Source organism: Zootoca vivipara, chromosome 5 (assembly GCF_965207765.1).
Source record: "Zootoca vivipara chromosome 5, rZooViv2.hap1.1, whole genome shotgun sequence".
Lineage (NCBI taxonomy): Eukaryota > Metazoa > Chordata > Lepidosauria > Squamata > Lacertidae > Zootoca > Zootoca vivipara.
Window position 1 is genome coordinate 87,649,546 of NC_142588.1, and position 20,771 is coordinate 87,670,316.

General features: G+C 44.9%; 1 long non-coding RNA gene across 1 annotated transcript in view; it reads left to right on the top strand.

Annotated features, from left to right (window-relative positions):
* The window catches only part of LOC148685767 (uncharacterized), a 112,535-nt gene that overhangs the window by 41,242 nt on the left and 50,522 nt on the right, over positions 1 to 20,771 (top strand). The window contains exon 2 of the long non-coding RNA XR_015949905.1: positions 9,415 to 9,533. This is a non-coding gene — a long non-coding RNA (uncharacterized LOC148685767). The remainder of the gene's footprint in view (positions 1 to 9,414; positions 9,534 to 20,771) is intronic.

Below are 20,771 nucleotides of genomic sequence, written 5' to 3' on the forward strand. Positions count from 1 at the left end.
GAAAAATACGCTCTCAAGGCTGCGAATTCTTCAGTACGGTCTCAAGTCGGGGCCAAGTAATGTCACCACCTGCCCCTATAAAGGGGTCTGCCAATTTCACATCCAAACCAAAACGACGCCAAGGAAACAACTCTCAGCACTGCTCTGGAGGATTTTTTTCAGTACCCGCCTCCCCCTGTGTGATCTAAGACTCTGTGGGATTCCGGTTGAGGAAAGAAACGGAGCAGGTTGTGTGCAGCGATGGCACTTCACTAGATCGAATCCTGTTATAGTGGGATTAATCACAGAATCGTAGAATTGCAGCGCTGGAAGGCACCCCCAAGGGTCATCTAGTCCAGCCCTCTTGCAATGCAGCAATCACAACTAAAGAATCCTTGACAAATGTCCATCCACCCCCTGATGTTTACACTTCAGTTCCTTTCTCCATCCCTCCACCCCGGATTCAGCCCTTTCCAACCTATTGGGAAGCAGATTCCAAGATGCATAGGGATACGAATCCTTCAGTTATCCCCAAAAGTTCTCCATGATGCGCTTCTCGGGCCACATGTTCCCCTTTTGGGGCTACCGGTACTTCCTTTAAGCGAGGACACTGGGTGCACCTTTCATCCAGGCGTGATCCGGCAAAGTCTGAGCTTCCCCCAGTCTTTTCTAAACTAAGGCAAGTGTGTGCTTTTAGAGAATAAAAGGGTTGGGGCGGGGGAAGCGAGCGAGCGAGAAGTTGGCTTGTGTCACGGTTCCACAATGACCAGTTTATTCACTCCAACCCGAGTGAAAGAAAAGGCCAGGAAGGAACCTAATCTCCCAGCAGCCCCCGAGGAAGTCCAACCATTTCAATTCAAAACTACCAAGGCTGGGATCCGAAGGAGTTTACTCTGGAAGAAAAGTTCCGTGGGGTTTCCGCCGGGTTTTCATCCCGAATCAATCCGGTGTTAAAATTGAAACAGAGTGCGCTTCTGTTTAACAGGGTTCATGGGCGTAGTCAGGATTTTTGTTGAGGGTGGGGGCAGACTTGGTTAGGGGGGAGCAGGACTTTTGTTGGGGGGGGCAGAACCGACGTGATTGGTCAGCTAGTTAAGTATTTCTATTGTTTTACTTGATCTAGGGGGGCAACTGCCTCCCCCTTGGCTACGCCCATGACAGGATTACTGCGATGCAAGGCAGGCTTTGTGGAGTATATCGCCTCTCTACCACCATCCCGCTTTCTCTGTCAGGCTTCCGCGCTAGATTCCTCGAGAATCTGCTGCAAAGACACCCCCTCCTCTCCACAGCCGCTGCTCCATCGTCCCCTTGTGTAAGCACTGTCAGAAATAAGTTAGGATAATATGCACTAAATATTATTATTTCCATGCTGAGTGGCTGATGGGTAAGAGAGAATCTCCCTCCTCCCACTGTTTCCCCAAAGAGCAGCCAAAGAAAAGAAAGCAGCCCTTTTAGAATTCAAGGAATAAACGCGAGGATTGTGCAGGCACGCGCACATACGCGCGCGCACATATATACGCCAGCCTCCTCCACAATTCATCTGATATAAATAATTAAGAAAACGCACTCACTTCAGTCTGCGTTTCTAATTGTGTGACCCAGCTAGGGAAAGGGAGCCCTTAAACAGTGATTAATTAATATAACACTGGAGTAAGCTGTTTCCTTGCAAAGGATGCTTCTTTTATTGCATGCAAACACCCCCTCGTAGATTATCAAGTAAATGTCGAGCTCAACTTTCCCTAAAACCAGAGCATGTAAGCTTTGGAATTACACAGAATTCTTTTCGGAGGGGAATGGGAAATGCGATGAGAAAGAACTGCTAATGACAAACGCACATTCTTTAGGCACTCCAGGAAAAAAGTGGAGGTAAATCCCCCCCCCAAAGGTTCTCTGCAATGGGCAGCAGACTTAGCTAGTTGCCTGCTTGTGTTTTTGTCTGTCTGAACTGACCCAAAACACTCATTTGAGAAATAGCTGCATTTTCTTTTTCCACTGACAAAGAATGCTGAGTAACGCAAAAGTCTGCATATTCCCTCGACAAAAGCAATCAATTACGCTCTTGTCTGGAAACAACCCAATTCACTGCTATACAGAACTGATTATAAAATAAAATGTCATACTGTCTTTTATTGGTGCAAGTTCATGTAAACTTTAGAGTTACCACTGATTTGCTTTTCTTCAAAAGATGAAGGAATCTATGTCTTCAGTACGTTTAGTCCTGGAATGCATACGATTTCTCCAAACCTAATACCTAAATGGGAAGATGCCATGGACCGGCTAGTCTGAAGGCTGGTGGCAGATTCTCAATAAAGAGGCAAATGCACTCTGCACATGCTCAAATGAACATATTATTTCCCAGCTTCCCGGGAGTAGCCTTTGCTTATTAATATAGCGGCACCCGTCTGCGTGATTTATTTTATTTTATTTTTACAAAAAAGGAGAGGACAGGTCCATTACAGTAAGAAATAAAACAAAATAAAATGGAGACGAAGGGGGTTTGGGCCTGAAATTTGATATAGGAGGACGTCCAAGAAAGGAAGAGGAAATGGAGGCAGGAATTATTATTATTATTATTATTATTATTATTATTACAGTATTATTATTCAATGAAACTTGGAGTACCAGGTGAAAGGTAGCCCCCCCCCAGTGCCAACACGATTAAGGCCAGGGTGAGACTCTCCCTTCTGGAACCAACAAGTCAAAAACGCTTTGTGCATATTTTGTTTCTTTACGTGTGAGATAGATAGATAGATAGATAGATAGATAGATAGATAGATAGATAGATAGATATGTCCTCAGAGTTGTTCAGAACAAATTGCGGAGGTCCCCAACTTCCAGGAGGGTGCACTTTTAATCACTAATCATTAAAATAGTTATGTTAAATATACTCAATTACATGCATGACTTCCTCCACCCCACCCCCGACGGGTCTTTCTATTCTCCCAGCTGCTCCCGTATTCCTTGACTATAGACACCAGAGGAGCGGCGGGGGTAGGGTTGGGACACCCTCGATTATAGCGAATCTATACATTTCTGGGGATTTCATCAGCCTAATTAAGGCTTTCCGTGTGGTCCACGGACCTGAATGGGCCTTTTACTATTTACTTTGAGCCAGGAGGGGAGAGAGAGTGGTGGAATGCAGCCGGAGAGGGAGGGAGGGAACGAGGGTGCGGGGCTTGGAATTATCTTTCCGATGTTGACCCGGAGAGGTAGCTAGCTGTCTCTGTAGGTGTGTCAATTTAGTGTTAAAGTAGGGAAAATAGCAGGGGGAGAAAAATAAACCAAACCGGAAATAATTCCAAACAAACAGGGACACAAACACCAAGCGGGAGTCAGCGATAATCGCCTGGAGGAGGCATATAAGGAGGGCGATGCGCCCTCTCCGAGGATTTTAGTCCGGTGCCTAACAAGCGAATCGGGCCGTGGGAAAACACTATTTACAGATTGATCCAGGCGGAATAATGGAAAAGTTGCAAGCGGGCGACCAAAGTTGTCGCCATAACTCCTCAACTATGGGCCTCCTTGGTTTCCTTACGCGATTCTGAGTGACCGAGCTACTCTGGATTCACTGCGATATGACGGGTGGTGTCTTTTGACATTTTAAAAACAAAATCTATTTCAGTCAATCCATTTTAGTAGAGACTATCAAAACGTCGAGGGTTGCCCGTCTAGATAGGAAAACACAGACAATCCCTAATCTGTCTGATGCATAAGGGAAAAGCTCCCAGGGAGAGCTGTTCATAGAGATCAATCTATCCCATAATGTTTGGCATGTATTTCTATTTGGTTTTCTTTTCCCTGGAGCCAGATCTGGATTCTGCTTCAGGTTGATCGATTAGCAGACTGACGTGGCAATAAAAGGAAATTTTCGTTGATGAATTCGTTCCTGTTTATGAAGATGCTATCTCTCTATCCGCCCGAGGTATACTTTACAGAGATAGCTACAATATACGTGTTTTTATACGAAGATAATTATCTTCTAATCAGTCTCTCTCTAATCTCGCCGACATCCCGATCCAAAAGGCAGTTTACACGGCAGCAAACCCCGCTGATTTCAAGATAATCTCCTGGCAATTAACTGGCATTTAGGAGATCAGATACCCTAACTTGCAACATTCAGATAAATAGTCCGAGAATAGACTGCCAATAATCAGAGAATAAAAATAATAGCAGGAAACAGATTTGCACTTTGTGCAATTCCTGCCTTCACAAAAGATGGACATATTAGAATGTGTGAGAGAGATTCAGTTGATCATCCATTTATTCAGACAGACAAAATTACATTAGCCTTGCAGATTCTCTGTGAAATGACTTTCCTCTGGAAATTCTCCTGCCCAATATAGGCCCACTGAAATAAACGCGAGTTGCGCAAAACGCATTCAGGGGGGCAGAAGATCTTTCTATCTGGATTCTGTCATAAATATTTGGGATATTCCCTAATATATATATCGCCTATACAACACACCTGCTTTTGTCAAAAGTATTTTCCTCTCCTGCTCAAACACAGGTCAGTCAACGAAAAGAGCCCCACCACCACACATGCAATATTAGAATTTAAGCCGACTTATGCCGAAATCTTACAAACCTTTTACTTGCAAGAAAACCCCACTGAGTGCCAACAGGCTGGTTTCTCAAGGAAATGTCTTTAAGTGCTCACTGATTTGGGAGTAGATGGAGAAAGAAGACGGACCAGATAAATCCTTCAGCTTCACCATCAGGGCTGGCAGAGTGGATTAAGTTTTCCACTCCCCCTGCTTTCTAACTTTAATGCGCACAACTATATATATTTTTTCAAAAGAAACGGTCTGAAATGTTGCCGTCTATTTGCCCCCGGCCTGTTTAAATAAGAGCCTCCAAAGGAAGAAGGGGCGAAAATGCTAGTTGCGACTTTCAGAGACACCTGTTGTGGAGAGGGGAAGAGAAAGATCGGCGGCTAAAACAGTGATCCTAAACGCCTTTAGCTGAAATTAACTTCTACTGAAATCAAGGCGCTTCCTTTCACAGGAAACGTTGTGTTTAGGATCGGGTTGTCAAAGAATTAGGGCAGATAAGCTAGTCGAGAGGAAAAGAGACGGGGGGGGGGAGCTGGGAGAGGGACGGGGAAATGTCACCAAAGGGAAATAATATTTTATTCCTTTGGGAACTTGTTGATTGGGGGGGGGTGTTATTTCCTCCCGCTCCGCCCGGGCCAACCAGTTCTCTTGCCCAGCAGTGGGCGAGTCTGGCTGGCTTCCTTGCAAAGGGAAGTCCTGAGATCCAAAACCAAATAACTATTTAGGATCTATAGGGATTTCTTGCTAATTTGGCTAGGACAGCCGTCGGTGGGAAAATTGTGGGGAAACCCAGCCCGATGAACAAGGTATAAATAATAAATTTATTATTATTTCCCATCTTTACATAAAATTTAGCCCTTTAGGGCGACGGGAATGAGAAACAAGCGGGCACCAGAATCCTATAAATAGAGGCGAGGCAGAGGAGATCAGGGTGCATATTTCAATCTCTTTTTCTGAATTAATTGCCTGAACTGGATTGGGATCCGAATCTATTAAAAGTACCGGGGGGTGGGTGGGATCTGCTTTGCTCAGCAAATTTCAGATAAAATACTTATCTACAAAGCAGTGGACAGCGCTTAATACTTGAATAGCAAGTTTGTAGATAGGCCTCCAATCTTATTCAACAGAAGCACCTGAATTATAACTGAGTCATAGTCAACAGGATATACTGCTGCAGAAACGTGTTTAGAATTGGCCTGTATGGACGCAGTTCTACAAACGGTACTGCTGCTGAAGTCAGTCCCACTTCTTTTCAAGAAAAAAATCAGATCCAAATATGTCAAATAGGGAACTTGTGGTACTTTCTTCCTAGTTAAGAAGGCCACAATCCCGCGTACCTTTACTTGAGACTCAATGGGGTTGATCTTCTGCGTAAATACGCATAGGACTGATGGGAATAATTAGGCAGAGGCGTTGGCTATAAACGTGTTTACTTGGGAGTTACAACCATTAAATCCAATGAAGCGTGGTTAGGAACCCAGATATCTGAAATAACTAGAATCATAGAATTGTGGAGTTGGAAGGGACCCCAAGGGTCATCTAGTCCAGCCTCCTAGATCAGACATGACAGATGACCACCCTTCTATAGGTGAAATAAGCCAAGAACCTCGGAGCAACTCAGGAGCAATCCTCCCGTCATTTATCCAGGGTGCCCTTGAAATGTCTGGTGAAGTTTTTGTATGGGGTGTCCCAGTGCAAGGCTGCAACTCTGAACACACTTATTAGGAAGTAAATCCCAACCAAACTCGATAAATACGCTCAAAATCCAACTGTACATACCTCTCCCATGCAAGTGCACAGATTTAAGTAGCATGTGAGCAGCCAGCCTTAATGCCTTATGTGTGACCCAAGCCGTCAAAAGGTAAAAAGTATGGCAAAGGGGCGGATCTTTCCCGTCCCATTGTGGGTGTGGGTGTGATAATAGATGCGCCATAGCTGTGCGGAACTTTTATGTGCTCCTAAAGCCCCCGGCGTTTTTCGTGACCCATGAATCCTCCTAGACCTAAGTGTCGGCTGCCTAAGAACTGGCCGTGCTGATGCTCCAAGGAAAAGCGAAGCGAAGCGGCGAGAGAGAGAGAAAGCGGAGGGAGGGGAGTTCTCAGGGCATTGAAATCTGGGGAGACTGAGTCGTCTTTGCCCAGAATAGTAAGTAAGGCAAGTTCACACGACGATCGAGTAACCGAGAGAACAAGAGGCCCATTTTAATCAGGTGGTTATCTCTCTCCGAGGTGGAGATCAGAGCTCCGTCCCTCCTGGCCCTTCCATTGTGTCCCCCCTGCTGGAAATGACAGCTCCTTCAGAAATAAGCAACTTTGTCCCTGGATGGGATTTCACCTCTCTTGCACTACACATGTCCCCATTGTCATTTTACAGCTCTGGCGAATCCTCTAAATTATAGAAGGGTCTAAGCTCGGCCTCATTAAATCCCTCTTTTTCTTTTTTTGTAAGGGGGGGAGGGGGGAAGAGCCTCAAGGTTGGCAGAGTATATTACTGTAAGCCGAGGGAGAGACTTGAATCTTATCCAGATGGGGATTGAAGGAGCTGTGGTACTTAAGAGCACTCTTCCGCGCGCCCGTGGACGTGCGTGCACACAACCCCCAGTCGCCTGATTAGTTTTACTATATGTTATACTGTATGTATATAATGCGCGCGCGCACACACACACACACTTCTGGACAGTTCTAATCTGATAAACGCGCAACAGTTTCCCTCTGTCAAAATCAAAGGATCAACTGCAACGCAATTTCTTCATTCTTTCCCTTCAGGTCCTATTGTTCAGGCAACACTCAAATAAAGATATGATCAAATGAAGCTGCAGTTCCACCAAAGGGAAGCTGCCCTTTCATCTGACAGTGTTTCCTAATTTGAACTTAAAAAGGGAAGTGCAGCCATGTATCCTTTGCGAGATTTCTCTTCAGGCACAAGGTGCTTGGATCCTTTAAAAAAATATTAATATGAGGGTATTTCATATTTATTTGGAGCTTTAGCCTCCTCAGCCCATCCATCCGTAAAACACAGCAGGAAAACGCTAAACTGATGAACAATATAAGAGACATTCGGTCCCTTCCCCTCCATGTGAAGCGGGAGACAAAGATTGTGCCACCGGTGGCAACTCAGGATAAGTCGACGCCTTGTCTGCAACACCAAGTGACGGCCAGCACGCGTGAAAGGACCGTCATAGATCAAACACCACACATAACTTCAAAACGCAATGGTTGTATTTTTTTTCTACTGAGTCAGTCAGTCAGTGATGCGACGCTGGGGCAGAGCTCCTGGGCATGGATGTGTGAAATCTCTCGGGCTCGGCCTTTGGCGAGTCTCCCGCAGAAAGGAGGGAAGGAAGCACTGATCCAAGGTTCTAATGGAGCTCACGGCGGGCATCTTTAAGAAGCCAGCCTTAGACAAGTGCATAATAGTAGGACCCCTCAATCAGATATTTAAAGCCCCGGCGTTTAAACATTTTTAGTGCTATATAGGAGCATTTGACACTTTGTCGGGAAAATACTCAGAGCATAGCTGCCAAGTTATCCCTTTTTTAAAGGGATTTTCCCTTATGCTGAATAGGCTTCCTCGCGAGAAAAGGGAAAACTTGGCAGCTATGACTCAGAGATCTAGCGCAGGTGTTGAACTATTGGGGAAGTACCCTCCCGTGAGCAACCCACCCTTTAGGAGAACGTCGCCTTCTGCTCTATGGAGAGCACTGCAGAAGACGCAGGCAATGAGATTATCCAATAGTTGTAACTCCCGGCATAGGCATAAACCAATCCAGTCCCGGAAGTCCCTTCCCCGACCAATCAGAAACTCGGCTTTCCTGGCAGCCTTCTTTTCCTAGCCCCAGGTTCACTTCGTTTTTCATAAATTTATCATCGAACACGGGTGCTTTTAAATATTCAGAGAACAACAACAGCCAGATGCCCGCTGAACGCTGCGCATTAACTATGAATTAACTAAGATCCCTTTCCACAAGCTAACCGGATCACGATTTCAAAGGCAGCAACCTTACACCGAAGCTGAAACATTCCCTCGCTAAGCCGTGTACACGAACACGCTATTGCCGGTTTCTTATTCAAAATAAAGTTCAGGAAAAAAGTCACTGCAGGGGACGTTGACAAATCATCCAAGAGTCATTAGCTCAAATCCAAATACTGTATTTTCGCATCTCTCCAACAATATTTATTCTGGAAGTTTAAAGTCGGCGGAATTTATTCCGAAGTATGTTGATTGGGCGCTGCACATTTACTCTCTTGAAGGCCCACTGATTTCTATCTAAGGCTTCGGTTTAATTCAGTTGTAGGTCAAGCGGTCAGCTTCTCCCCTAAGTCTTGGGATCGGGCGCAGGGCTAAAACCAACGCGAACTACACCTCCAAATTCTTTAAAGAATGTCTCCACTACTTCGCAGGGTTTTTATACCTTTAACTGCTGCGTGACAGGGATAAATCCAACAGGTGCAGACTTCCTCACTACTGTAGCTCTAGCGTTGTTAATAAAAACTAAGCCATAGAATCTCTGCTCTTCTGCAAATGGTGTTTATATATTCCCGCCCTGGACTGATGCCCAAGGGTGGGGAGTTGCAATCTTATTTTAACACTCCCCCATGAGGTCCTTTTTACACACATGTTCCTGGAAGCTCCGTCTATTGGATCACTGGTTCCAGGATCCAGGTGTGGCCCACGGACTGCTCCTTCGATCCTTAGCAATCTTCTTTGACTTCGTTCTTGTAACTGTGTTAGAATCACAGCCTTACTTGGAAGTAAATTCCATCAGAATCACTTCCGAAAACATGCATTTGCCATTGCGAGAGGAGGAGGAGGGGGAGGATCAGTTTCTGTTTTAAGTGGTGGTCTCACAATACTTTCTGTACTTTCTGAACTTTCTGTCCAGGTTGCCAAACCATAGGAGATGCAAGGAGCTCTTCAGCCTTCGGCTTGGAATTGAATCGAGACATATTGGAGATGCCCTGGAGCACAGTGGGGCAGGATGACAACAGCAAACTGTTGGCGGTAAGGGATCAGCTCTCTCTCTCCCCCCCCCTCCCCAAATCGTGGAGCTGAAAATGTGCGCCCGAGGGAGAGGAATCTGAACAAAAATGCCAAACCGGAGCCCTTCCGACTCCTGGGTTGCTGCCGCCACCCACTCACTCCTCTGGCCCCCGCCCGTCTCTTTCCTCGCATCGTCTTAGTAGCCCAGGCTGCCCATCCCCAAACTTGAAGGTGCCAAATTACGTTACTGCTGGCGTCGGAAGCCCCTTTCGGATCCGTGACAGCTGAGCTCTCCTTATCGATTATGTGACAGTGCGCTTCATCGGCGCAGCCCCAGAAGCTGCCGTTTGGACAAGTCAGCCTCTCAGAGAAGCGACTCCACTTCCTGTAGGCCCTGGAACCTGATCGATCAGATTTTAATGCGGAGAGACACTCCCGAGCCGGTCGCCGAACGGGTCCAGGCAGCGTCTGCTTCCCGCCTGACCTGGCCAGACAACCGCCTTGAAGCAAGAGGTCAAGGCGAGCAGGCGCCCGGAAAGACAAAAACCGTCTCGACTAAGCGCTGCCCAGGGGGTGTGGGTGGGGAGGCTGTAGGAGCAATCGGGACCCCATAGGTGTGAGGGGGAATATTCTCTGTGGCTTGAGTTGGCCTGGGCACCACCCATAATATGCGTCCCCGAGGGCTGAAGATGGTTGCGCAGGCTCAGTTCCCTACAAGGTGGCATTGGCCATATTTTGACAGCCGGCTGGCACTGGCTCCTCCATTTGATAAGGTTGATGCGGAAATAAATCTCATCTAGCATCTAATCCAGGCATAGGCAAACTTGGCCCTCCAGATGTTTTGGGACTACAACTCCCATAATCCCTAGCTAACAGGAACAGTGGTCAGGGATGATGGGAATTGTAGTCCCAAAACATCTGGAGGGCCGAGTTTGCCTATGCGTCATCTAATCGCACCCCAGCAATTGGTTTCCGAAGAGCAGCGCATCTGAGTAGGAAGGCTGCTCTTATGGAACTTGCCTTTTCCAAGCCTGATACGTTTCTAAGGTTTGTATGAGGCCTGTTCCCGCATCACACTGAACACAAGATGCAAGTGGTCTGTAGACACGTACAAGTGTTTGTGTGAAAGAACGTTCATTTGATCTGTACGGTTCCGCTATTGTGTCCACAGGTACACAGACTGTGCACTCTTGAACGTTACGTGTGAATCGCTGTACAGGTGCGGAGCTCAGCTCAATGACTTATATCCGGTTGATACATTCGTATCATCTAGCACAGGCATCCCCAGACTTCGGCCCTCCAGATGTTTTGGATTACAATTCCCATCTTCCCCGACCACTGGTCCTGTTAGCTAGGGATCATGGGAGTTGTAGGCCAAAACATCTGGAGGGCCGCAGTTTGGGGATGCCTGATCTAGCATCTTATATGGGCATCCCTGTGCACAGGGCAGGTGTGCTTCTGCCTGTCCCTTTCCATAGGATGGGCAGACAGAGGGACCAAGCACTCGCAATGGCTCTCTCCTTCTTGCTCTACAGTATCTTGTTTCTCAAGGCCTTCCTGGCGAGACCGTGGACAAGATGGATCCAGCAAGATTTCAGCTGGATAATGGGACGTGGGTTGACAAATATGATTTTTTAAAAGGGTGTTGGGAGCGAGTTGCGAAAAGCAGGCAAAGCCCTATAAGTAGGTGGGGAATCACAACCCACTGACTAGGGCTAAGCAAAGTCGAAGCGAGTTTATTTCAGGACTGCAGGACATTCCGAGTTGGTGATAAACAAGGAATTGACTTACAACACCCCCGGCAAAGCGAAAAGCTTAGATGGCCAGTCGCTTGTGCAGCAGAATCCTGAACAATACACCTTATTGCAAGCCATAGCTCCTTCAGGTGTATTTAAGACCTCGGCTTTAAGATGCTAACGTGCCCGGCCTATGTTTGCTGAGCTGGTTGGGTTCCAGACTCGTGGGGTTTGTTCGTGTATAGGATTGTGGCGTCATTTTTGTCTAACGCCCTATTCGCATGTGTGTGAGAGAGGAAGGGGGAGAGAGCAAACGGAATACACAGACAAACGCGTTGATTTGGAAGTAAGTCCCGCTACTTTCTGTGTCGCTTACTCCCGGGTTAAGGGGCACAAGGTTGCAGCCTGAAACATCCATATACAAGCGCTTATTATTTCCAAAGAAGTTTCGTTGACTCAATAAGATCTGCTTCTAATGCAATAACATTTAGAAAAGGGCGTAAAGGACGTGCAAAACTGCCTTTCCTATCCTTCTGGATAAACACGACGTGTGGCATTAGCGATGTTATACGACACGCGTGTTCGCATACGAATTGTTTGTGCACTTGCACGTTTTACCTTTCATCCGCTAAATATGCTTCTTAACTCCTTAGTAAGGCGCTTGAGGAGGGATCTCACCCTTCGTGACAGAGAATCGGTGACACTTGGATCCTAAATCCTATACTCTTAAAGGCAATTCAATTATTTCAGTGAAACCTACCTCCAAGTAATGGACATAGAGAGGGTGTGTGTGTATTGTTAATTCTGCTCAGAGTACACCCACGACTAACTTAAACCCATTAATTTCAGGGAGGTCTTCCCCGAGCATGACTTTTAGGGTTGCTTCTGTGGGCTGGCACCCTTACCCATCAGCCAGTCCCTGAGCTCAGCTGTGGCTTCCTGGGCCCCCTCCAGCTTGGGAGGGAAGTGCCCGGAGTCTGCTTTGCAGCGCCAACTCTTTGGGGCCGGAAGGGAGAGCCTCTCCCACCAACACGTGTCCCCAATGATATTATACCTCTGCGCAGATTTTCACTGTAAGCCCATCTTGGTTGAAAAGCCGGGGGCTCAAACGAAACAAATAAGCAAAGTCAACCAAGCTGAGAGTCGACTCCTACCTAACCCTAAACACAACGGGCGTGGGGAGTTTTTCGCTGCTCCTTTTCGTTTGCGCAGAACTGACCCGATTGCTTTTTGTTTAAAAACCTATTTCCACACTTCCGCGCTCTGCTACAAGGTGACCACCATTAGGATGTTACGAATCACCTGCTTGTTAGTCAACAAGAAATTGGAGGGAGGGGAGTGACCCACCCCAATTAAAAAGCGATTCGTTACCCAAAGGAAGCCCGCAGCCAACCTCTCTGTTTTCCCCCACACTGAAGGCAGAGCCCCGAAATTTTAAAAATGATTTTAATTAAGGTTGATGAGAAGACCAGATCTGCCTATGAGGTGAGGCCATTAATCCGGCTTCTGGAGCCGGGGGCTCCCCCGCAGAAGGTCTCCAAGTGGGGGGCGCCCCCCTGCCTGCCCGCCGCCTTCTCCTTCTCCCTTCCAGCAGAGGTTTCATTACTTGCCGTTAGTGCCTGAAAACAATGAAGGATGTCGAACTGGGCTTTTATTGATTATTTGTCACCCTGTATTTGTCAGTTTCAATCACTTTCCCCCCCTGAAGTTTTACTTACGGGCACTTGAGTTTTCGGATTAGCGCAGCTCTGAGGATTGAAGGGAGGGGGTTGCAATTTTCCGCTGGCCTGCTTCCCCCTCCCGAGAGAACAGGAGAGTGGTGAGAAACAAGGGGAGGGGATTCGAGGTTGGCGCAGGCATTAATGTACAGAAGCGTTAATCGGTCCTCACTCAAAAGCGGAGGATTGCGGAGCCCAAAGGAGTTTGACCCTGCCTGGAAAAAATAATACCCAAGCGCGACCAAGAGGCGTTTGTTACTTTGCCCCGCGACTGGTCAGTTTATTCTCTGTAGCCCTAGAAGGCATTGCTCAGTAGGGTTTTCCCTCAGGGCCTGTTTGGCTCTAGTCTAGTGTCTCCTTTTTGATCACGTCTTCACTTGCCTGTATCTCTTTCGCTTTCAAAAGTGGGAGACTTTGGAACAGGGAGGTTAACTGGTCCCATGAAAACTGAAATGCTTGAGGCCCCCTTACCCGGTGCAGGGGTGCCAAGCCAACTTGCATTAAATATTGGGGAGGCCCAGGTAAGCCCCACCCTGCAGGATTGATCACAAGATGTGATACATGCACACCATTCAAATGGGAATGCTTTCCCACTTTGAGGGGAGGGAAGGCTCTGGCCCAATCAAATATTTTATGGAGGGGTGTGTGTGAAGGGACCTTGGCTCCTAAGAGTTGGCTCCTATGGCCCCCACGCTTGGCAAATCATACACAAAGATACACACACAAAAAAACTTTTCCACAGTTTATTATATAAATGCATGAACAACTCTATGTGTGCCCATTGAGAAGTGAGCCCCACTCAGTGAGTCTTACTTCCAGGTAAAGGTGTATAGGTTTGCAGTGTCGGGAAACTGCCTTCACATGAAAAATAAAAATTGTCCTTGGGATGGCTACTATTAATATCATCAGCATTAGCATAATTAGTAGTACAGTAGTAGTATTTCTAGTTCTGCCACATAAGAATACAGTGGTACCTCGGGTTACAGATGCTTCAGGTTACAGACTCTGCTAACGCAGAAATAGTACCTCAGGTTAAGAACTTTGCTTCAGGATGAGAACAGAAATCATGTGGTGCCGGCAGTGGGAGGCCCCATAAGTTAAAGTGGTACCTCAGGTTAAGAATGGACCTCCAGAACAAATTAAGTTCTTAACCCGAGATACCACTGTATCAAGTCTTATTCTCCTGTAGTCTGCAATTGGATCAAATCCAGTTTGTTTCAGTGATTCCTCCTCACCCCCTGGGGGAGGTGGAAGAGAGAGATAATGTCATGCTCTTGAGAAATTTGCTAACAAACCAGTCTCTGACTGTGTTGGAAAGTAAGCCCCTCTATTCATTAGGACATTTCCCCAGGTAAATGTGCAGATAGCTGCAGGGATGTGGCCCTCTAGATATTGCTATACTGTGGCTCCCATCATCCTTCACCATTGGCCAGGCTGGCAGGGGTTGAAGGCAATTGGAGTTCAGCAACACCCAGAGGACAATAAGCTCCCCAACCCTGCTACAGTATAAACAAAAGCAAGTCTGCAGCTCTTTCTAAGGACACTAGGTACCGGTAGTAAGGCCTATTAAATACAGCAGGTAGTATTTCCAACAATTGGGTTGGATTTAAAGTTGGATTCAAAGTGAAAGCATTCTGATTCACAGTGCACGTAGGCCAAATTCTTTTAAGAACTAAAACTTATTTCAAGGTTTTAGTCCCCAGATGGCACTAAATTGTTTTCAAATCTAAATACTTAATCTGAACGACGGTAGTTTGAGCTGAGTTGCCAGGAAAGTCATGTATAATCCAGTAAATTTGATTTAATTCTGTTGTAGATGGTGCTGCTCTGTTGGTTGGCATCAGCACAGCTAACTCAGGTCAATTCCAGTGTTTGTACTATGCTGTTAGGCTACCTGAACCAACATAGCTTCCAGAAAAAAATTCATTGAGAGGATATATCATTGTAAAGTTAGCTTGGATGGATTTAATTGCAATCAGATTTTGATCTCAAAGTCCCATAGATTTCCATGGGAGACAGAAGCAAGTTTTATTTTGAAATCTTTAAGAAAATATTTTAGTTTTCTGTTATGTTGCTTTGACTGTATACTCTATATTAGACTTTCTTCAGATTGTTTTATTTATGTTTTATTGAATTAATATGCTGTAAACCGCTTTGAGATTTTTCTTAAAAATTTAAAGCAGTATAGAAATTTAAATAAATAAATAAATAAATAAAACAAATAAATAAATGTGCTTAGGAGTTTTTCCATAGGGACATAGAAGTGCTTGACATTGGTTGGCTCATGTTGACTGAGATTTACTTTTAAGTTAGCATGGATAGATTTGCAGCTCAATTCCATACATGTTTCCACTCAAGTATGTCCCATTGAGTACAATGGGTTTACTCACAGGTAAGTGGATACAGAATTGTGGCTGTAGGTGTTGATATGCAGGGCTTGACTACAAAGCACATGATGCATTGTCCCTGTGAGCAAAACCTCATACATTGGGACATCTGAGGCCTTGAAGAATTGACAGTAAAACTGGCTTTTGGAACCTGTGACCCTCTAGATGTTGAAATACATTTAAAAATGTAAAAAATTGTCCAGGAGCACCTTAGAGACCAACTAAGTTTGATCTGGGTATAAGCTTTTGTGTGCATGCACTGCATCAGACCAAACATGGCTACCTGCCTCTAGATGTGGTTAGGCTTCAACTCTCATCAGCCCCAATCAGCACACCCAATAATCAGGGGTGATGGGATTTGTCCAGCAGCATGTGAATAGCCCCAGGTTCCCCAACCCAGCAATATAGAATCAATGAATGCAAGCAAAAACAGAGCAAGCAAAAATTCAGTCACCCGGCTTGAAGCTGAGAACAGTTATATGGAAATAATATTCCTCCTGCAGCTTTTGGACATCACTAGTTTGAAGACCGCAGAGGATCAACAATGGCAGTGCATCAAGCGACGCTGACAACCCCCTCCCCCCCATATATTAAGTAAAATAGAAACACCGTCACCCGAACCCACACCCACCCACCTTTCCCCCATCTACCTCTTTCCCCCCTCCTTCCCAATGTCTCAACAAATGAAACTGATCTGAAAAAATGTTACGAGACATTGCACATATTTTTGTAAATCAACAAAATCCTTAATAAAAAAATAAAAAAACAATGGCAGTGCATTTTACTTAGAGGGACAGTGAGATGGGTGCCAAAATTCCCTGTCACATACTACCTTATTACCCCCCACCTGCCCCAATTTTTCCCCTATTTAGTATCATCGGTGAAACAGGAAGCAATGTTTTATCATAATGCTTCTCCTTTGATACCTTATTATGACATCAGCAATTACAAATAGCAGCAGCAGCAGCAGCAACAACAACAACTTCCTTTATCAGATGTATGAAGTGGGTGAGTAGAGACTTTTAAATAAAAGTTACTCCGAGGATGATTCAGTTGCCCCACATAGCACCACATTCCTAAGTGTGTCACTTGGTTCCCATGAGATATGTTTCCACCTTGATATACAGGTGAAACTCGGAAAATTAGAATATCGTTGAAAAGTGCATTTATTTCAGTAATGCAACTTATTATTTTTTCTTTAAATTTTTACAAATGCTTTCTTTTGGAAATTCCACAGTAATAAAACAAATAGTTGCAATAATACAAAAATAAACATCGCTATTACATTTCATTAATTACATTCCATTTATCATTGACCCGCCTAACGACAAATAATTACAATTACAACAAATAAAGGCTTGACATATCTTGCTTTGCATGTCATGCATCTATCTCATATATTGGTTTCACCTTTTAAGTTGCATTACTGAAATAAATGCACTTTTCGACGATAGTCTCATTTTCCGAGTTTCACCTGTATAAGTCACAAACATGGACCTTGCTGTAGTCACAGCACTTGCTCTGAAGGTGCCCCTGAAGTTAATGAGAACACTCCAGATTAGCTTGTTGCAGCCACAGGCTGATCTACTATGAAACTAATTTGTTGTTGTTTAGTCGTGTCCAACTCTTTGTGACCCCATGGACCAGAGCATGCCAGGCACTCCTGTCTTCCACTGCCTCCCGCAGTTTGGTCAAACTCATGTTCGTAGCTTCGAGAACACTGTCCAACCATCTCGTCCTCTGTCGTCCCCTTCTCCTAGTGCCCTCAATCTTTCCCAACATCAGGGTCTTTTCCAGGGAGTCTTCTCTTCTCATGAGGTGGCCAAAGTGTATTTATTTATTTATTTATTGAATTTATATACCTTCAAGTCTCAGGGAGGCTCACAGCTTAAACGTCAGGGCCCCTAATACCAGAGGGGCTCCATAAGTAACTTTAGTCCACATTGCTTTTTTTTAAAAAAAGCTTTAAATAGTGCATTATGCATATACCAGTATATAAAACATTTCCCTCATTTTCCCTCATTCTGCTCCTCATAACTTGAAAAACATAAGGCATAGGAATTTTTTATTCACATCAGTGACTTTGACATATGGGATAATCCAGTACAACATTTTAAATCAAAGTCTGAGATGCAGTAGTTAATTTTCTTTTTTAAATGGTGGTGATCTGTCATGCCTGGACACGGAGATTCAGCGCCGAGAGCCTTCTGGCGGTTCCCTCACTGCGACAAGCCAAGCTACAGGGAACCAGGCAGAGGGCCTTCTCAGTAATGGTGCCCCCCCCTGTGGAATGCCCTCCCATCAGATGTCAAAGAGATAAACAACTATCTGACGTTTAGAAGACCATCTGAAGGCAGCCCTCTTTAGGGAAGTTTTTAATGACTGATGTTTTAATGTATTTTTAGTCTTCATTGGAAGCCACCCAGAGTGGCTGGGGAAACCCAGCCAGATGGGTGAGGTAATAATAATAATAATAATAATAATAATAATAATAATAATAATAATAATAATGGAACAACCCAAGTGAAGAAGACAACAGTGGTTACCCAGAACTTGTTGCTGGTTGTGAAGGGGCCCGCATAACAGTTCAGGGTCCCCAAAATGTGGGTCCACCACTGGTTGCAGCCTCCTGAAGTACAAACAGTAGGAGGCCACTCGCTGCCCCCCTTCCCCACAACCAATGCCCCTCTTTCTATTTCCCCTTCTCCGAAGATTGCTTCCATTTTTCTCTTGATGTTGTGCCTGAGATGATGCTAGCATCTTGTGTGGACGCGAAAGGCAAGCTTGTATAATAGCCCCGGGAGTTGGCAAGGAGCCTATCTTGTACAGTAGTATTCCATTTGATGTACGGTATTTCATGGCACAGTAAGCTAAGAGACAAGTGAACACCAAGAGGCCTGTAATATGGGCTTTAATTACAGCTGAGAGGGTTCTCCAGGCTGATTAGCAAGAGGAGGGTGGAAAAAAATCAATTGCAGGCATCCCTGTCACAATTGCTAATAAAAATTAAAACGCACACCATTTATGAGGGCAAACATATTATTGTTGTTTTTAATCACAGGGAGGGTATTGAGGTTAAAAATACTATACCACACAAATAACTTCATGCAATTACGGGGACAAGCTGCCACCTTCTTCCAAGAGACTATTAGACCAGGCTTTGCCAACCTGCTGGCTTGTGCTAATGGGAGGGCACCAGGTTGGTGAAGCCTGTATTAGCCAAAAAAATTCAAGATCCTTCATGTTCACACTCACTCACTTCACACACATATCACAACCACTGGCAGAAAAACACATGCACACCAGATCACAATGGGACAATTCATGACATCATTGTGCTTGCACACACTTTAGCAGATGGGATGTTTACTCACAAATCCCTGTGAATCCTTTAACTTGTGTCCACATCAGGACACAGTGGAAATATTCTGAAAAAAATATTTAGTAAATGTGGTATAGATGATTATTGACTCCTGTCCTGTAGTTGCTAATCTCACTTAAAAAAACACCACACCTCCTGTTTCCCATCTGTACCTTGCCTAGGGATTCATGGCAATGCAAATAAAACCTGACTCATTCTTTCTCAGGAAAGTCCAGAATTGGGATGGAGTGCTGTAATCTGAGCAATATTCAAGTGAATTCCTGACCTTGCTTTTTGTTTGTTTGTTTGTTTTTGTTCCATTTAATTGGTTCTTGAACACTTGGAATATTAAGATATGAGATTTTCTTTATTTTTGTGTGTCTGTGTGTAGCAGAAGTTAAGAACCTGTGTGGTTCTGGAACCACAATTCTGGAAGTACTTAATCACAAATGGAAGTACTTAATCACACATCTCACAGTTGAATTATGGAATTTGAATTAGGATATAAGTGGCTACTAGCCAATCAGAGGCAGTAATATTTATGAATACCAGTTGCAAGAAATCAGAGGAGGAAGGAGTTCTATTGGGATGCATAACACTATGCATTTGAGTACTCAGCAGTTCCTTTCCCCTTTGGAACCTCTAGTCTACTGGCACTACCACTGATTTGGGGTCAGTAGGGAAAAGTTGGCCAAGTTTGGGCAAAGGAGATTCACCACCTGATCACTGCTTGGATTAATGTGTGTGGGAAAATGGGCAGTCCTTAAGAAAGCCCACAAACTCTACTCCCAGAAGCTATGAAAAACAGTAGTTATGGGGACATCACAAAGATGATTTGTGGGCTCCTGTAACTTAAGCACTCCACCATACCCATTCCTGCTGCTTCTCTTGATGTGTTCTTCAGTCCTCATCCAACAGGGAACAGTGGGGTGGCTGCAGACATACAGTGGTACCTCGAGTTACAAATGCCTCAGGTTACAAACTCCGCTAACCTGGAAGAGTTGCCTTGAGTTGAGAACTGTGGCCCAGGATGAGAACGGAAATTGTGTGCTGGCGGTGCAGCGGCAGCAAGAGGCCCCATTAGCGAAAGCACGCCTCTAGTTACGACCAGATTCAAGTTAAGAACAGACCTCCGGAACGAGTTAAGTTCATAACTAAAGGTACCACTGTATATCCTTGCTAATTTTGGTTGACCAACGTAGATCCTTGCAAATTTTGGCTTGTTTCAGCATATGTTTGGTTTTTCAGGTCACATTCACCCTCTGCTCCATCCCACTGATTAGCACATGAGGGAAAAGAGAGTTTTGAATTTAGTTTTGGAATATTGTCTTCTATTTACTAGAAATGATTCTCATTGATGTATGCCCACAAACATGTTTGGATCAAAAGAGTCATCTATACAACATGCTGGGAGGTGGTCTATTTCCACTTCTGAAGTACAAAATGTATTATAATGTGAGGTAGGCATTGCTCATGCTAGAGGTGTGCAGGTCAGGATATAATGACTTGCCTAAAACCATCCAGTATGTATGCTTGTTTTTTTATATATTATTAATCCATTGAGTATGTCTGCTTTTATTTAGAATCCTGCAGGGGTCTTATGCCTCAGAAGCATGGTAGTGGATTCAGAGATAAAATGAACAGGCAGGATGTGGACAATGCAAGCAAGGTTTTGCACAAACTTCTTTTGTTCACTTTCTTACCTGGGGAAAATGAGTATGTTTGCAGGGTTGGTGGCAGGATGGTAAACATTTAGCAGGTGGCAAAAGGAACAGACAAAGGAGAAAATGAGCAGGAGACATGACTAGGTTTGGCCAGTGTGGGAGCAGATATTGTGAGAATACACCTGAGCAAAATGGAAATGAATGATTTGTTGGCCACCCTTGTGAATGCTTTTTGCAAAATGTTTCTCCATAGATAGCCATGAAGCCATAGATAGCCATATTGGGTATGGAGGAAACAACAGCTGGTGGCCCTGACTGTAACAAAAGGAAGGCAGGTTAGGATACCTTCTCCCCGCAAACCAAAGCAGGTTGGGGGCATGTCCCTTCTGAGCC